We start from the raw sequence: 19,672 nt of genomic DNA, 5'->3' as shown, positions 1-19,672 counted from the left end.
GAAGATCACCAAGAGTCTAGAATTCGCCAAAAATAAGTTACGCCAGACCAACATTATTCTTGATTTTAATACATTTACTCGTATTGGTAACAGTCTGAATTAAATTGAATGCCACAGATGTTCCCTATCTAGATTTCAGCAAGGCTAGTCTGTCCATTCTGAAAAAATCTTGTATGACACTCTTGTGGACAAGTCTGAAAAAAATGTGGACAATGTACATGTAGGTGGATTCATATCTGGTTTAATGACAGAGTCCAAAGAGAATTAATGAATCATTGTCCACCTGGCAGAAGGTCTCTAGTGCCAGAAAGGTTTGGTGCTCAGTTCTGTCCTGCTCACCATTTTAATTATTTATATGGCACATCTTTCAAATTGGAGAAAGACACAAAGCGAAGAATACCAATATATTGAATGACAGAATCCAAATCCAAAAGACCCTTGATAATGTAAATTTCTCAATTCAGGTTGAAAAAAAAATTAACTTCAAGCACAGGATGGCAAAGACAAGATTGGATAGCAGTTCATATTTAAACAGGAGGGTCCTAATTGACTGAAAGCAAAACCTAATTCCACCATAATCCCTGTCCTCCACTTGACAGACCATACTTGAAACATGATTTTCAGTTCTGGGTGACACTTTTTAAGAGTGACACTGAAAAACTGGAATGTGTGCAGAGAAAGTTAAGTGGTACAGTAAAGGGTGCTGTTAACTAAAACAAATCTAGGGATGGGCAGGGGCCAGCTCTAAGAAGTCACCAGGTTCAATCCTGGAATGTTCAAGAGATGCTGGAATATGAATGTATAGGCTGACATCTCAAGGACATCTCTGGAGTAAGGAATGATGCTTCTTCTGCCAGACTGTTGAGTTTCTGAGAACAGTGCAGGATAGGGTTCTGATCCCAACAAAAACCACCAGGTCAGATCCCTCAGGTTAGGATGGAGCAACTGAATCTTAATAGAGGGTTCTCATCAAGGGATGACATTACTAGAGTAATATATTAATTTGGGGTTGTTGTGAGGATCAAATGAAATGGCCTACATAAAGAACTTTGTAAACTTTAAAGCAATATATAAATTCAAGTCATTATTATTATTTTATTTTATTACTATTATTTTGGGGTAGTGCAATAAGAAAAGATGGAAATTAGATATATGCTCTATATATGGATATTGGCAAGAAAAATTATAGGATGTGTAAGCATTGCAATAATATCCCATAAAGAATGTTGGATGTGAAGAATTCAGAGAAAACAGGAAGGCCTATAATTGAAACAGGTTAAAGAAAGCAGAGTAAAAACGACATAAAAAACAAGCACAACAAAATATCAACATGTTTATCATTGCACAAAGCAACAGGCACCTTAATGAAGTGCCTATTAAGCTAAGCAATGTCAAAAACAAACCAGTTTTGTCCTCAAGGAGCTTATAACTTAGGAAGGAGAGACAATGTGTACATATGTAGATATAAACAAAATAACGGGGGGGGGGAGGTGTATGAAGACATGAGCAGCTGAGGGGTAGGAGGACAGCACTAATGGAGTCATACAGAGGATGTCACGCGAGCACTTGAATTGAGTGAGCCTTAAAGGAAACTCGGAATGATTCTAAGAGGCTGAAGTGAAGAAGGTATGCATTACAGGTACAGAGGCCCAGAGAGGGGAGATTTGAGAGCCATACTGAAAGAAGACTCAGAAGACTAGTTTGGCTGAACCACAGAATGAGTGAGTAATACATAATAAGTCAAGAAAGGGAGGATGGGGCCCAGTTGTAAAGGACTTCAAATGCCAGATGGAAGAGTTTAAATTTTGTCTGACAGGTTAATAGATTTTATTGAGTAAAAGAGTGACCTGGTCAGACCTATACTTTCAGAAAATCACTGACAGTGGTACAGGGGCGAGGCAACAGAGAGTCTGATCGGGAGGCTATTATATAGTCTAGGCAAGGGCTTCTTAAACTTTTCCCAGTCATGACCCTTCAGCAATTCTTAAACCATAGGTTGCAACCCCCACGCGGGTCCCACAGTTTAAAAAGCACTGTTTTAGGCCAGAAATGATGAGGACCTGAATTATGATACTGGCGCCTTCACTCCCAAAATGATCATTTCCGACCTGTTCTGAGGTGATATACATACAAATCTTCTGTCATTTTCCTGCATGAGATTTTGCAAATGATCTTATATTCCAAACTAGTGTTGCTTTCTCTTGGTTTCCATGTCTTTCCTCTAGGCAAGGTGATCAAGTGTTTGTTGGTTAAGTGTTTTTCCAAGTTCTTTGGCTTCCTTGGAGTAATAACTGTTTATATCAATTAAACTTCCACAGGAAAAACAGTCCATTAACAAGCACCTATTAAGTGCCTATTATGTGCCAGGCACCATGCTAAGTAATGGGGATACAAAGAAAAGAAACAGCCCCATGGCAACAGTCCTTGTGGAATATGTACTTTTATCCACTTCCCTTTCCCCTCCCCCTAATTTAAGCAGCTTGTTATCACTGAAAAAAAACTTGGCATAAAGAAGATAAATTCCCCTAAAAGACAAATGGTGAAAAAAACATGAACAGACTTTTCAAAAGAAATAGAAATTATGATTTATATATTATATGTATATATATATGAAAATAAAGAAATGATATGAAAGAATGTACCAAATCACTAAGAGAATACAAATTAAAATAACTCCAAAGTTTCATCTCATACCTAACAGACTGTTGTTAGGACTGTGGAAAGATGAGTGCATTCATGGATTGTTGGGGGAGCTATGAATGGGTCCAACCATTCCAGAAAATAATTTGGAACTATGATCCAAAAGTTACTAAACTATAAATACACACTGATGCAGTGATTCAAATACTAAGTATATACTTGGGGTTGGTGGAGTGGAGGACAAAGACAGATGGCAAAAGTCTAACAGATATGAAAGTATTTATAGCATCGCTTTTTATAGTAGCAAATATTGGTTGGAGATAGAGTTGAACAAACTGTGGAGGATGAATGCAAGAATATTACTCCATTGCTTTAAGAACAAGGAATATGAAAAATTTAGAAAAAACTGAAGTATTTACTGAAGTAAAGGGAAGCAATCAAGAGACCAGGCACAACATCTTCAATAACATAATAGAAAACAACGTCTAAAGCCCTCAGAACACTCATCAACGCAGTCAAAAATCTTAACTTCAGAAGAATAATGAAGAACAACACTTCCTTCCCTCTCGTCAGAGAGGCAGTAGCATACACATGCAGAATAACGCACACATTTTCAGACATGGTTAAGATGACTATTTGTTTTGCCTAATTTTATTTCCTTCTTACAAGGAGAAGTTATAGAGAAGTTGCCAACGAGTGACTAAAGAGCATAAGTATAACTTTCCTCCTTTTATCTTTCCTTTGAAGAAAGATTCTTACCAGGAAAGGAAAGAGCTGTGGTTCAAATTTTTGTTAACTGCATTCCACACACTTCTAAGACATCTTGAAAAATTCTATTACATTTTAGAAAAATCACAGCAGATTCAATATAACTTGAAATGTTTGTGATAGACTATAGCAACATTGTACGATGATCAACTTTAACAGATTGGCTCTTCTCAGCAATACAATGATCTAAAACAATTCCAAAAGACTAATGATAGAAAATGCTATCCACAGCCAGAGAAAAACACTATGGAGTCTGAATGCAGATCAAATCATACTATTTTCACTTTTTTTGTTTTTGTTCTCTTTCTCATGGTTTTTCCCTTTTGTTCTGATTCTTTTTTTTTACAACATGACTAAAGTTGAAATATGTTTAATATGATTATACATGTATAACCTATATCATATTGCTTGTTGCCTTATGGAGGGAGAAGTGGAGGGGGAAAAATCTGGAACTCAATCTTATAAAAGTGAATGTTGAAAACTATCTTTACATGAAACTGGAAAAAATAAAATACTATTAAATGGAGAAAAATGTTTGTGATAGTTAATCTTTCATCTTTAGAAATATCACAAGGGCAGCTAGGTGGCACAGTGGAGAGAGCACCGGTCCTGAAGTCAGGAGGACCTGAGTTCAAATCCGGCCCCAGACCAAGACACTTGACACTTACTAGCTGTGTGACCCTGGGCAAGTCACTTAATCCCAACTGCCTTAAGAAAAAGACAAAAAATCTTCCAAAAAAAAAAAGAAGAAATATTAATCACAATATATGGGAATTCTTTTTTGTAACACTAGCTTATATAAGCAATATTACAAGTGACTTGTTTAATTCTGGCATGTATAACTATCTGGACATTGGTAACACTGATATCCTTAAATGAAAACTGCTTAGCAAAGTGCCAATCTGGAATTACCTGGGTTTCTGAATATCTGCTTATTCAAAGAGGCCCAAGGAATAGTATGAAGAAATAGAGAAATTTAAACCAAAACTTTAAACCAAAGTTACTACAAACTTATGATAATGAGACACAGTTACTATGGGAAAAGTACACTGAAAATGTTCCATGTCAACAGAACAAAAATTAAATACCAACCATCATTTTCGCATATTGAAATGCAAATTAAGAATTTAAAATTCTACTTAATAGCTCCTGATTAATGCAGAAAATGCTGAAGTTAAGTGCTGTTAATAGTATACTGCACAAAAAGTCCAGAATATTCGTTCTTCCCTTAAAAGGACCTCATTATCCACTTTTTTACATTCTCTACAAAACTAGAAATACAGTAGGCACTTAATAAATACTGTAATTATAATTTCACTTATACAGAAATTGTGATAAGTACCGTGCCTCTGAGATACTAAGCATATGTACAGGACAGTCATTCAACTTTGTCCAACAGCACTTAAAATAAACTCTAAAGATTTTTTTAAAAATTCTTAATCATACTTTTATAATTTTATCTCTGATGTGAATGATCTGTCATGGAGAGCAATTGCTAGAAATAAATCCAAAATCAAGAGTAATCATCTCAAAAATCTTGGGACACATCAAACACATCCAAACCTCTCTCACCTTCCACTACTCCCACATTATTACATGTTTTTCTCCCCTTATAGGAGCAATGTAGGTAGAAAAATAATGGTAAATCACTATCTTGACCATTTCACACATGAAGACACTGAGGCATGGTGATGATACTGATTTACCATTATTTATTCTGCTAATTGCTTGTGTGTTCTTAAGCAAAGTCTTTTTTTTTTAAGTCTTAGCAAGGGCTCTTTCTTGTACATTAGGAAGAATAATAATAAGGAAACAGCATCCTCATACCGGTGAAAGAGCACTGACTGAAGTCAGAGGACCTGGGAAAAGATCCTACTACCTCTGATGTTTACCTATGTGACCCTGGACAAATCATGTAGCTTCATCGGGACCAAACCATGGCTGATGGAACTGAATAAGACAATGTGAAATAGTTCTTGCTCTCATGAATCTCACATTCTACTTAGGTGCTACTGGATTTACAGCTTACTAGTCAGACAGGAAAGGAACCATTAAAAGAGAAACACTGAAGATGAACGAGAGAGGATGACGTATAAAGTAAAGTGAGGATGAAGGTCTTGGCAAGAGGCATAAGAAGAACCATTGGTCTGAAAAGACTTATGATACCTTTCCTTTTTTAATGCCTTTTGAATGTGACCCAACTGTAAACTTCCCTTTTGTCTGGGACTCCCTCTCTTGTTATTCCTCTGCAGGCTTCAGACTGCCAGGAGCTATTTATCTGCTATTTGTTTTTGAACTAAATTCTGGACCAGGATATAGCCGGCACCTGATTCTAGACTACCACTCCTAGGAGCCCTGGCATTGTGACTGCTGAGCAGTAACAGAGCAACCAGCTGGCACCTATTCCTCCCCCCTCCACAAGTTTAGGCCCCTCCATGCTGGACCTGGGGCTTTTTCTAGACTGTGACACAGCCTTTTTCTGCCCTGGAATGCTCTGTGCTTTGGCACACTCCTAGACAGATTTTATCCTCAGTGTCCACGAACTTATTTATCTCCCTATTCTAATGTGGGCTAAAAAAATACTCTCTGCATTTTTTTTCCTTGGATTTCCCATACACGATTAGGTCTGGTATATTTTCTAGATCTGTTTGGAAGAGTTGGTGAAGGAAGGAGGAGAAGAGCAATTGTTATGCTTCTTCCTGTTACTCCAACATCTTGGCCCACACATTCTTCTAGGTCATTTTTAAGAGCAGCACTGCTATATTTCAACTAATCAATCAAGAAAGTACCTACTATGTGCCAGGCACTGAGGACATAAATACAAATAATGATACAATGAATGTGAATTTTAATTGGAGAAACAGTCTCATAAAATATATACAGCAAAAATATAAAGTTAATAAACACAAATATAAACAAAGTAGTTAAATACAAGGTAGTCTGTGAGGAAGTAGCAATTGAGGGAAATCAGAGAGGCTTCTTGCTGAAGATGGTGTCTGAGCTGCATCTTAAAGTGGAGATACAGAAGGAATGAATGACAGGCATGTGTGAGTGCAAAGGAATAAAAGATGGCAGTATCGTCAGTAAGATAAAGAGTCTGTTAGACTGGATCACAAAGTGGGGGAAGGGTGAGTAATGTCTAATGAGGTAAGAATCCTAGGTTGGGGTCAGCTTGTGTGGAACTTTAAAAGTTAAACAAAGGCATGTGTATTTTATTTTAGAAGCAATCAGAGCCGCTGGAGTTGACTGAGCAATGGAATCAATTGGTCAGATTTGCTCTTCAGGAAAATTGCATTAGCCATAAGATAGGGGACTAAATCTCAGGATAGACACTAGAACCTGATATATAGTTCTGGGAGTCATCTTCATAGCAATAATAATCCATGGGAGCTGATGAGGTTACTGAGTGATTACAGAAGGAGACAGGAACAGGGGCCAGGACAGAATCTTGGGGAACATCCACATGCTAGGCAGCACGATGTGGACGATGAGCCAGAAAAGGTCACTGAGAAGAAGCAGTCAGACAGGTGAACCAGGAAAAAGTAACGTCATGAAAACCAAAGGAAAGAGTATAGAGCACGACATTTGGTCAACAGTGTCAAATGTAGCAGATACACCAAGAAAGCTGAAAAAAGACCATCAAATGTGGCACTTAAGAGACCATTAATAACTTGGAGAGAGGAGTTTCAATTGCATGTTTAAGATGACAGAAGACTGAAAACAACTGAAGAGTGAGAGGAGAGGAAATGGAGTTAATGCATAGATAATTCTTTTTAGAGAGTTTGGTTAAGAAAAGGAGAAGAGATATAGAACAACAGACTGAGAGGATACATGGGGTTTATTGAAGGTTCTTTAATGATGGGGGAGAGTTGGGAATATCTGAAGGCTATAAGGAAGGAACTAAAACATAGGAAATGGTAAGATTCAAGAGAGAGAGAGGATGACTGAGGATGCAATCTGCTGAAGACAGGAAGAATTGGACTAATTTCTATCCACATATTTGAACACGACAGGTAGTTCAAAAATTTCATTGACTCAAACTGAACTGCCTACAAATTTTGACCTTCCTGATTACTGAAAAAAAAATTAGGAAGCCTTTTATCAAACCTCCTACCCTCCAAGTGACTACCTAAACTCTTCCCTATCAATAAAAATGTTACGCTTAATTAGAAAAATTAGTATCCTAAGGAAAAGGACCTATTTGTACAAAAATATTTATAAGAGCTCTTTTTGTGGTAACAAAGAACTGGAAATTGGAAAATGGATGCCCATCAACTAGGGAATGGCTAAACAAGTTGTGGTATATGATTGTGATGGAATACTATTGTGCTATAAGAAATGACACCAGGATGGTTTCAAAAAAAACCTGGGAAGACTCAGATGAACTCATGTAAAGTGAACTGAGCAGAACCAGGAGAACATTGTACAATACTGCAATGATGATCAACTGTGGAAGACTTAGCTACTCTGATCAAGACAATGATCCAAGACAATTCCAAAAGACTCATGATGAAAAATAATATCTAGCTCTAGAAAGAGAAACGATGAACTGAGTATAGTCTGAAGCATACTTTTTAAACTTTATTTGGGGGAAGGGGTGTATGCGTTTTCTTTCGCAATATGGCTAATGTGGAAAAATGTTTGGTATGACTTCACATGTATAATCATCATACTGCTTGCCTTCTCAAGGGATGGGGGAGTTCAGGAGGGAGGGAGATAATCTGGAACTCAAAATTTTTAAAAATGAATGTTAATTTTTAAAATGTAATTGGGAATTATTTTAAAAATAAATAAAAAATATTTTAAAAGTATTAATTAAAACACTTAATTACATATAAAATAATTAATTTTAAGCATAACATCTTTTCAGTTCCAAACTCTAAGCTCCCATTAGAACCCTCTGTCCATTTACTCTCATTTATTTTCAGAATTATCTTGTCAAATGATTATAGTGTATACTACATTCTTCTTCTTCTTCTTTTTTTTCGGCAAGGCGATTGGGGTTAAGTGACTTGCCCAGAGTCACACACCTAGTAAGCGTTATATGTCTGAGGTCAGATTCAAACTCAGGTCCTCCTGACTCCAAGGCGGTATTCTATCCACTGTACCACCTAGCTGCCCCTGTACTACCTTCCTCTGATCCCGATTATTGCTTCGCATTATTTCCAGATTTTTTTTCATAATCCTGACACTTTGTCCATCTATTTCTTTATATTATTCCATGAGACCATTGTACCATAATTTTCCAATTCCTCTAAGACTACACACTTAGGTTGCTTCCTATTTTTGTTTTAATTACCTATAGTATTAACATGAACATCTTTGAACAGATTTTGTGGGGTTTTTGGGGGTTTGGGTTTTTTTGTGTGTGTAACAATGGGTATGGTTCCTAAAAAGGAATTAATGGGTCAAACAATATTAGTTTTGTAACTTTTATTGTGTACTGCCAGATTGCTCTCCAAAAATATTCCATAAGTTTGCAATTCCAACATTAATAAATCAGTGTACCTGTTTTACCACAACTCTATCTGTCCAATTTTATTACTTTTAATTATTTTTGCCAGTTTGATGGATGTGAGGTGATACCTCAAAGTTGTTTTAATTTGTATCTCTTTATGAGGGTGAACGATTTTTCCCAAGTGGCTACTAATAATTTGTTCCTTCTTTTGAAAACTGTTCACATCCTTTGACCATTTATCCATTTTGAACAAGAGCTGTTGTTTTGCCTTTTCCACACCCCCTTACATTAAGATAATTTTAACATTCCTATTTGCCAAAAGTATTTTTCCCAATCTGTTATTTTTCTTTTTTAAATGACAACATTCTTAGTTGTAGGTTTATTTTTCAATTTTGCTACAACTTAACACATCATTGTGTCCCCAACAATTCTTTCCACTTCTTGAACTGAAAGTTATCTCCCCTCAACTACTATGATAAATATTTCATTATACTCCATGTTTTCTAGAGTTTGTTTTATGTTTGACTCTCTCATCCAACTAAAATTCATAGGGGTACATGGTGTAAAATACAGGTACAAATTCCTTTTCTGTCAAATTGACAACTAATCTTGCCAAATAGATATTTAATAATGATTTCCTTTTTCTAACTTTCATTGTCTAAAGATCTATCAAATTCATATTTTAATATGTTGTTGGATATCTGGCACATCTATTCTATTTCATTAATTTATTTCTCAGTTGTTTGCCTAGTACCATACGGCTCTGATAACAATTTTATTTTAAAGCATGAGAATGTAAAACCTTACCCCTCACTGACATTTCTTTTCAGTGTACCCCTTAATATTCTTGCCAAATTGTTTTCCCACATAAATTTTGTTACGGATTTGTCTAATTCTATTAAGAAGCTCCTTTATATTTTAGTTGGCATTGTATAAATAGTGAAACAGACAGGGACTGGATTTGTGATTTCATTGGCACATGGAATTTCTGGGTGTGGAAACTCCTTCTTAAAAGTGAAGGACAAAACCTTCTCTGCAACTTATTGTCTTTTAGAGAATTTCCTAAAGCACTAAGAGGTTAAGTGACTTCAGTCAGTATGTATCACAGGCAAGATTCAAAGTCAGGTCTTCAATGCCAGCTTTCTCTCTAATACAAACTTCTCACTGCATTAAATATATGTTAATTTGAGGAGTATTATCATTTTTTACTATATTAACATGATCCATTCATAAACACTGAATAACTCTCAAGTTGTTTACAACGATGCCTAGACTTCCTTACTCCATCACTCACTTCTAAATCCTTTGGCATCTGGTTCTCTTACTACTAGTCTATTAAATCAGTTCTCTCAAACGTCAAAGACCCAATCTCTAATTGAATATTAAAGCTATAAGAGACCTTAGAGATTCTTTATTCCAACACTATATTTTACAGATGAGAAACTGAGGTCCAGAGCAAAAAAGTGATTTGTCTAAGGTGATATAGATCATAAAGGGCAGAAGCAGGATTCAAACCGAGACCTTCTGAAAACAGGCCCAATGTTATTTCCAGCAGAATGTAAGTTCTGAAGGCCATGGGCATTTTCATTTTTGTCTATGATTTGCACATATTATATATAGTAGGTGCTTAATAAATGCTTGAATTGCATGGTATCATATTAACCAACTGCCTTTTCTCTGTCCCCATCTTTCTTGACCTCCTTGGACTTTTGGATATACCTGATCATCCTTGGCTTCTGTGACCCTAAATTACCCTTGTTCTCTTTAACAGTCCTTTTCTGCATCCTTTCCTGGCTCTTCTTTCTATCCCCTCATGTTATGTATTTCCCAAAAAATCTTACCCTGGCCCTCTTCCTTCTCTGATTCTACTCTTAATAATCTATGCCAAATGTTTCAATTATTACCTCTTTGTAGATGGTTCCTAACTACCTATTGTTAATGATCTATTGTTTCTAATTCCTCCCAACCCCTCACCTTCTTCAAACTTCCTATTACTAACAAGGATACTGCCATCCACCCAGTCACTGAGAATCACAACCCAGCCATTATCCTCAATTCTTCATTCGCACTCAACGTATATATGCAATCTGATGCCAAGGTCTGTTGATTCTACCTTCACAACATCTCTCTCATACAACCCCTTCTCTTTCCCCTCTGACACAGCTGCCACCATGGTGCAGGGCTTCATCACATTACACCTGGACTATGGAAATAACTTTCTTGTTGATTTCCTTGCCTTAAGTCTTTCCCACTCCAGTCTATCTTCCACTCAGCTGCCAAAGGGATTTTCCTAAAGTATAGTTCTGACTACATCATGTCTTCTACTCCAGGGCTTCTTAAAAACTTTTTCTACTCATAATCTCTTTTCCTGTTTCCACAGTGTTAGTTGGCACTGTGTGGCCTGAAGACATGCACAGTGCAAAGTGTGGCTGCTTTGTGTTCAGAACCAAGGCTGCAGATACAACATGGGCAAGCACTGCCAGAAACACCTCGGATTCATTAAGCATTTGATTTTTCAATTACTTTTTGGTCATTGTGCATTCAGAAACCTTTTACTGTTGCCAAATTTTTCACGACCCCACATGGGGTCGCAACCCACAGTTTAGGAAGCACTTCTCTACTCAGTAAACTCCAGTGACTCCCTATTACCTTCAGCATCACATATAAAATTCTCTGTCTGGTTTTTAAAACCATTCACAACCTGACCTCTTCCTACCTTTCCAGTCTTTTTATACTTAACTTCCTCTCCAGTATTTACAGAGTCAATGGTCTTTTGCCATTCTCCACATGTGACAGTTCTTTACCCAAACCTGTGCTTTTAACGAGCTGTCCCAAAACCTGAAATGTTCTCACTTCTTACTTCTGCCTCCTGGCTAGCTTTAAGACTCAACTCAATTCCCACCTTCAGCAAGAGAACTTTTCCAGTCCTCCCCCATACTTCCACTAAGAGTGTCTTCCTTCTGACAGTACATCTCATTTACCATGTTGTTTCTCCCATTAGATTGTGAGCTTCTTGAGGGCAGGGGCTGTTTTCATTTATCCCCAGTGTTTAGCACACTGCCTGATGGCAAGCACTTGTTGACTTGACTTGACATAGATATCTCTACCTGAAATAAGTCAGACTCATCACCTACTAAACCTTGTATGCTCTGAGGAGGATCAAGCCAATTTTACAGGGTTCAGTCCAGGGTCTTGAGATGCTTCATGCCTGCAGGATTCTTGGGGACCAGCAGAGGGCAATACAGTTCTATCTGAACTAAAGCAATTTTACCTTGCCTTGCTTTGAAATGATGGCCTAAAGCTAGGAAATGCTGATCATGAAAATGGTCAGAAAGAAATCCATATATACCCGTTCCACCTGGAACTAAAGCTAATATTCAGGGATTAGGGACATTAAGAGGATGGTGTCTGCAATGAAGAAAGCATCATGGCTTTGAGATGTAAATTGGTGGTGAAGCTGAAAAATGGCAGCCAATGGCTCTTGGTGATTAGAGACTAAAGAAAGTCTTCAAGTCTCCTGGATGAGTCCTTAGCCCAGGCATACATCTGACATATGCTGCTACAGGTGCTCAGGTCACAGTGGTGTCATGGCTATGAAAATTCTTCTGTGGATATATATTGGGTCTTGAAGAATTCTATTTGTCCTAAAGAAAGGGTGTCATGCTAAACCTGAAGCAGCACTTCAGTTGAGCCTTCTGGAAATGAAAGGGCTACCAGGGTATATTACTACATACACACACATACAAAATGTGTGTGTGTGTGTGTGTGTGTGTGTGTGTGTAAACATGGGAAGGTCAATAGTGGATGGTCTGTTGATGATTCCCAACACCCTGGTTTAAGAGATAGTATGTTATTCTTGGCTATATGACATGAAAATATAAATGAAAAGACCAACCTGACCTACTGTTATTCAAAATTATAATGATTCATTTTCACAATTGGGTACCTGATCCCTTCTAGGTATAGCAACCAGAACTTTAAAATGATCTAATTACTAAGACCTCTATTTCTCCACACCCTGTGGTGGTTTTCCACTGAGATAAGCTACATAAAATTAAAAGGCACACAGAGACGGGGGGTGGGGGTAGGGGAAGTCTAAGCATGGACTCAACTTGAAAGAGAGGCTCTAAATACCAAATTAGAGGCTTATGAAATTAAATGCTTTTGGATAGCTGGGTAAATCAAAATGTAAAAACGCCTTGGGTTCAGAGCAGGCTTTCTTGGCTTTGAATGACCACTGAGAACAGTTTTCTTCTCTTTTTTAGGTTTTTCACAGAAACAATCAAGGTAGAAAAATACAGAATGGTGGCAGTGAAGGAAACTCTAGAGGTTTTTCAGTTTTAGAAGTGATAACCATTCTCACTTTTTGGGAGGAATGGGAAGGAGAATTTATGCAGACTCCATACTGCTCAATGATGTGTCCTGGGAACTCAATTTCTTTTCCTGTAAAATGTGTACTTTACCAATTTTGCAAATAGCTTGTTGTGCTAGGTAGGATAGGCTAATTTGGACAAGATGTTGGTTGGGGCTCTAGTAACTATTTTAGGATGTCATCCAGATAGTGCCTATATTTGTTACAGTTATATAGCATATTAAGTTCATGAGGTGTCCCATGGTAAAACCATAAGGGAATTACAAAGGCCACATTAAAGTTTACATTCTAACAGAGCATTGAGTTGAAAGATGATTTTTCCATTTGCTTTCTTCCTTTATCCATATAAGAATGGTGGTCTCCTCAAATGTCTGATTTCATGAACACTTGGACATGCTGAAGCTTGTACAGAAAGTCAGGAATTAGAAACATAGGGTATTGATCTTGTACCAATACTGAATTCCTGGTTTTATGGTCTTAGCAACTAGAACTTCCTACTTTTATTTCTGACATACAAGACGTGAAGCACAAAGTAGATGGATGGGGGCAGCTAGGTAGCACAGTGGATAGAGTACCGGCCCTGAATTCAGGAGTACCTGAGTTCAAATCCGGCCTCAGACACATAACACTTACTAGCTGTGTGACCCTGGGCAAGTCACTTAACCCCATTGCCTAGCAAAAAAAAAAAAAAAAAAACAAGTAGATGGATGACGAAATTCTAGCACAGGTTGATTTCTCACAATTGTTGGAGGGACTGTCAGGTCTCAGTAAGAAGTACCTGAGTGGCACTGTTTCACCCAGTAGGATGTTAGTAGCACATGCAGACTGCAGAGGCAGGAGAAGCACTTAAATTTTCATGGGACTAAACATGTTCTGATAGTTCCTAAGAAGACTGAGGATAAAACTAAATTGAGGATGAAGGTTGACTACAATGTTAGAGGTGGTAATAATAATAATGATGATACCTAAATTTATTTTTTGCTTTAAGGTTTGCAAAGCACTTGTAAAATGTTATTTCATCTGATGCTCACAATACCTCTATGAAGCTGGTGTGATTAGTACCCCAATTTTACAGATAAGAATACTGAGGTTCAAAGACAGCAAGTGACTTGTCCAGGGTCACACAGCTAGTAAGCAACTGAGATCTGCTTGACTCCAAGTTAAATACTCTGTCCCCACCTAACTGGTGGAGATAATGGTGAGTGCAAAAGGCTAACTGGGGGGCAAAATAAAGTCTCTTTGATTTCCACACAATTGCTGTATCATATATTGCTAATAAGAATACTAAATGCCATTAGAAACAGTACAGATCAGGTTTCGATCTCTTCTGGCAAGCGATGTGCCTCATACCTGTCACCACAATTATGGGCACAGCTTGGGACTGCACAAATATTTGCCTTGATGGAACAAAGGTAGATTAATGAATAAAGTTTCTAGAAAGTCCCAGAATTATCCCCATCTTAAGTCTAGAGCAATGTTTTCTAAACCAAACTATATTAGAAACCATTAAAATATCCGAATTTCCCCACTGTGACAATTTAAAATTGCATAGGTTCATAATATATATTGAATTCTGCAATAAGAGTAAAAAAATTCCCTTATTCTTATGACTTAAATGAAATGTAAATCCACATTAAGAAACTATAAAGACAAGTACATAAATGCTATGAAAATATAAGATAAATTGAAGATAATCAGTATTATTACTGTTCTCTCTCACTAATTCTTCTATCCTTGGAGTTAGAAATGTGACATGAACATGTAGAACAGGGGCAGACACCAACTGATTTTTTTACTTTGATTTTATTATTGCTAAAAGGGTTTCTTGCTGAGAGTAATTCCAAAAGCAATTAAATACAAAGCCTCCAGAAATGATTTTTCAACAAATAAGCACTAAAAAGATTGCTTTGGTCATTTCAATTCAGCAAAATTTTATTTGGAAAAATAGATTAGTTTATTTTCTATTTTTGATATTTTATGGTGAAGCTTTGCTGGCCTCATATATGTTTGAAAATGCATCTTCACAAATGATACACCGTAGTCTTTGCACATTCTTCTCTAATCCAGGCCAAACAACAAGCCCAATTTAAAAATAACTGGTGCTACTGCACATCTAGACAAAACCCAAGAGTTAGTTTAAGCATTTTTTAAAGTCAAATGCAAAAAATAAAATTCAAAACAAAAACCCCTTACTGTTCCTCTTCCAAGCAAAATAAGAATAAATCAAATATTTTGTATTTGCTTATGTTTAACAACAAAATGAAACAAAACAAAATCAAGCAAAACTTGACTAGCCACCTGAACAGAAGACAGGATATGGCTAGGAAACCATTCAAGATGGCAAAGTAAGAGAAAGCAGCACAACTGAGCTCCCTCACCAACTACTCTAACAAAGATCTAAAGAAGGAAAAGCCTCAGAAGATCATCTTTCTTTACTAAGATTACAAATTCCAGGGGCAGCTAGATGGCGCAGTGGATAGAGCTCTGGCCTTGGAGTTAGGAGGACCTGAGTTCAAATCCAGTCTCAGACACACAGATACTAGCTGTGTGACTCTGAGCAAGTCACTTAACCCTAATTGCCTCACCAAAAAAAAAAAAAGATTACAAATTCCACCTTTACGTAAATAACCAAGGCAGGAATAGTGGAGCACGAGTAGGCCAGGAAAGCAGAGCCAGACAAGGGGAACAAGACAGGCCAGCAGCACTGTCTCACTCTCCCTTAAAACCTGAAGGTAGATTAAAGATTCAAACCCCAAGGCAAAGCACAGGAGTGCAGCTCAGCTGCTTAAAGCACAAAGGAGTTCCTAGAGCCAGACTAGGGCTTTGTTGCTTTAATCCAGGAGAGGGAATCATCACACACTTAGGACCTGATGCAGAACAGAGCTTCAGCTCCATCTGTCTGACATAGATTGGGCATGGCAAAACTCAGTTCCAGGGTGAAAAATAGATGTAAACTGGAAGCAGTATCACTTGATACCTACAGACCCAGCCACTTGAGAGGGTGGGGCTAAGGCCAGCACATTTTTCTCTGGAGCTCCAATCTGCAAACCTGCAGCTTCATAATGGCAGTGATCAGACTGTGCCCTTGATTGGACCACACAGGGTCTGCTGAAAATTTGCAACTCACTCATTGAAGCCCTCCTTACCAGGAAAACAGTAGTAGGAACTTGATAAGACAAGACAAAACTACATATGGCCATAACAGTCCTAGCAGAAATGAATAAATTCTGGCCCTAATAAACATTCCCAATGGTAAAATGAATAAGTCATAAATCCAAAAGAGAATAACTCCAAAACATGTATAAGTAAAGCCTTAAAAGAACCACAAGAACATTTAGAATTCCTTGAAGAAATATGAAGAAAAATGAAGAATTAAAAAATGATGTTAAAAATGAAATAAGGGGCAGCTAGGTGGCGCAGTGGATAGAGCTCCGGCCTTAGAGTCAGGAGGACCAGAGTTCCAACCCGGCCTCACACATATAAGTCACTTGCTGTGTGACCCTGGGCAAGTCACTTAACCCCACTGTCTCATTAAAAAAAAATAATGAAATGAGAGTGCTAGAGGAAAGAATCAATAGAGAAATATGATCTATGAAGAAGAATCCTAGAAAGAATTAATAACTTAGTACAAGAAATACAAAACTTCATCCAAGTGATAGATTCCCTAAAAATTAGAAGTTAAGAACCAACCACAATTCCACAGGGCTTATGATAAAACATGCTGCCCACCTCAAGATAAGGAGGTAATGGATTCTGAGTGCAGATTGAAGCATTTTTGTTGGACATAGCTAATGTGAGGATTTGTCTTATTTGACTGTACATGTTTGTAATAGATTTTGTTTTTGTTGCTTTCTTAATGGAGGGAGGAAGAGATGGGAGGAAAAGGATTAAGAGCTGAAAACAAAATAAAATTGAATTTTATATAAAAAAAGAAATTATAAAAGAAAACTGCCTAGATATATTGGAATAAGAAAGCAAAGTAAAAATAGAAGGAATTTACAGATACATCCTGAAACTCCTAGGAATGTCACACCCAAAATCTAGAGCTCCCAAGTCAAAGAAAAAATATTACAAACAGAAAGAAAATTCAAATACCAAGGAACCACAGTCAAGATCACACAAGTTTTAGCAACTACTACCTATAAAGGAAGGGAAAGCACAGAATGCAATATTTCAAGATGCAAAAAGATAAAGGTTTACAATCAAGAATAATTTACCCAGGGAAACTGCATATAATTCCTAAAGGACAAAAACTGATTTTTAATGACACAGAAGACCTCTATACATTCCAGATGAAAAGCTGAGTAGAAACTTTGAAACATGAACAATGTAATTAAGAGAAACATAAAAAGATAAATATAAATGAGCTATCATAAGGATAAAGTGTTTACATATTAATAGGAAGGAGAAACAAGAGAGAAGTGTTCCCTCAGAAACCCACTATCATTAAAGATTATAGAAGGAGTCGAGACAGAGGGATAGGGAGTGGATTTTATAGGTTTTAATGATTTTAAAAGACGAATGGAAAGGAAAGGAGAAAGGGTACACTAGGGAAGAATATGATCACATAATCAGAGGGAGCAAGTAGAAGTCTACATAAAAAAAGGAAGGTCTTGGATCAGAAGTCACTTGAACCTCATTTTTATCTGAACTGGTAAAATCAGGGTGGAGCGCGCACACACACACACACACACAAACACACACACACACACACACAATTTGGTATAGAAATATATTCAACACAACAGGGAAATGAGAGGGGAAAAGGGAGAATAAAAGAGAAAGCAGATTTAGACAGAGTAGGTTAGTCACAAATATAACAAACCCTAAACTCCAAGGTGGGCTCTGAAGGGGGCTTTAAAAAGAAAGAAAAAAACCTGATTACAAGCTCTCCTTAGTTTCAACTGCTGAGAACAAGGTACCCCTGGTGACTTCCTTCCCTATACCCCTACTTTGTTTTCTAGTTTCCTTGTGTGTTTTGTCTTTCCCCATTAGATTGTAAGCTCCTTGAGAGCAAGGACTGTATTTTTTTTCTTACTATCCTCAGAGCTTAACATAGTGACTGGCACACAGTAGGCACTTAATAAATGTTTACTGAATTTAACTGGAAGAAAAAGTTTAAGAGAATAGGGTAGAGAGAAATACACAATTAGCAAACAAAACTGAATATAAATAGGATGAACTCATGAATAAAATGGAAAAAGAATAGATAAGAAAGCAGAATCCAACAATATGTTTTTTACAAGAAACACACTTGAAACATAAAGACTTATACAGAGTTAAAATAAGGGACTACAGCAAAAATCTATTTTTCCTCAGCTGAACTAAAAAAAAAAAGGAGGTAGCAATCATGATCCCAGACATGGCAATGGTAAAAATAGACTTAATTCAAAGAAACAAACAGGAAAACTACATTTTGCTTAAAAATAGCATTGATAATGAATTAATTATAATACTTAGCATACATGCATTACATCTAAATAGTTAAAAGAAAAAACATAAGCTACAGGAAAAAAAAGATATGGTTTTACCTGGAAATATAAACATAAGGTGTTCAGAGGAAAGAGTACTAAAGAGTCAGGAAACCTTGGATCAAAACTGTCACCTAGTATCTGTAAGACCTCAGGCATTTAACATCTCTGAAACTTTTTCTCACCTATAAAAGAAGTTAGCCTAGATGACTTCTAAGGTCACTTTTGGCTCTAAACCTATGGATCTTCCACTTCTAGCTAGGAGTTAAGAGTACCTCAAAAGATCATAAGAGATTTTTAAGCAGTCTCAGAAACTGATAAGTTAACAGCTCTCAAGTTTATAAAGCTTGTTTGTGAATTGCTAATGTATCTGTAATTTGAAGTCATATGACTTTCAAGCAAAGGTAAAATCCCTTAATAGCAAACAAAATGGGACGTTTAATCTGTTTTCATGAAACCTTAACTGCTTGAAAAGACAATTTATTGAACTGGCATAATTTGTGATTTATCTACTCTGAGTTCTGGGTTCAGCAACTTTGCCCCATCTTCTTGGCCTCTGAAAGGCTCAGCAACTACATATGACCTATTTTAGGGGAGGGGAGGGAAGGCAGTCATGTTACTTTGTACAAAAGAGTGTTTTACTTAAAATGAATGTATTCCAAAATAACTCACATGGGATAAGAAAAGCAAGACCTAAGAGTCAGTTGGGCTAAAGAACCAGTTCAATTTTTCAATCTTTCTCTTTTTAGATTCCTGGATCTTTTGAGAATTTATTTTACACTGGTACAAAACTCAAGAGTTTAGGTGTGTGCTCTGGATTTGGTAGAGAGGACACAAAGGGTTAACTGCTTTGTCTCTATCTTCAATTCAAATAGCACACAAACAATTATTATTCAGATACTGATTGGAGAAAGTACTTATATAAGATACATATACATATATATGTGTGTACATATATATAAT

The 19,672-nt window shown here is 36.9% G+C and overlaps 1 protein-coding gene across 1 annotated transcript in view; it reads right to left on the bottom strand.

The window, feature by feature from the left end:
- Positions 1-19,672, bottom strand: part of ERP44 (endoplasmic reticulum protein 44) — a 124,860-nt gene that overhangs the window by 30,948 nt on the left and 74,240 nt on the right. The window lies entirely within an intron of this gene.

The sequence above is a fragment of the Phascolarctos cinereus genome, unplaced genomic scaffold (genome assembly GCF_003287225.1).
Source record: "Phascolarctos cinereus isolate Bilbo 61053 unplaced genomic scaffold, phaCin_HiC Scaffold_4;HRSCAF=312, whole genome shotgun sequence".
NCBI classification, from domain to species: domain Eukaryota; kingdom Metazoa; phylum Chordata; class Mammalia; order Diprotodontia; family Phascolarctidae; genus Phascolarctos; species Phascolarctos cinereus.
The sequence above is the reverse complement of the archived record's forward strand: the minus strand, read 5'-3'. Positions and strand labels throughout refer to the sequence as shown.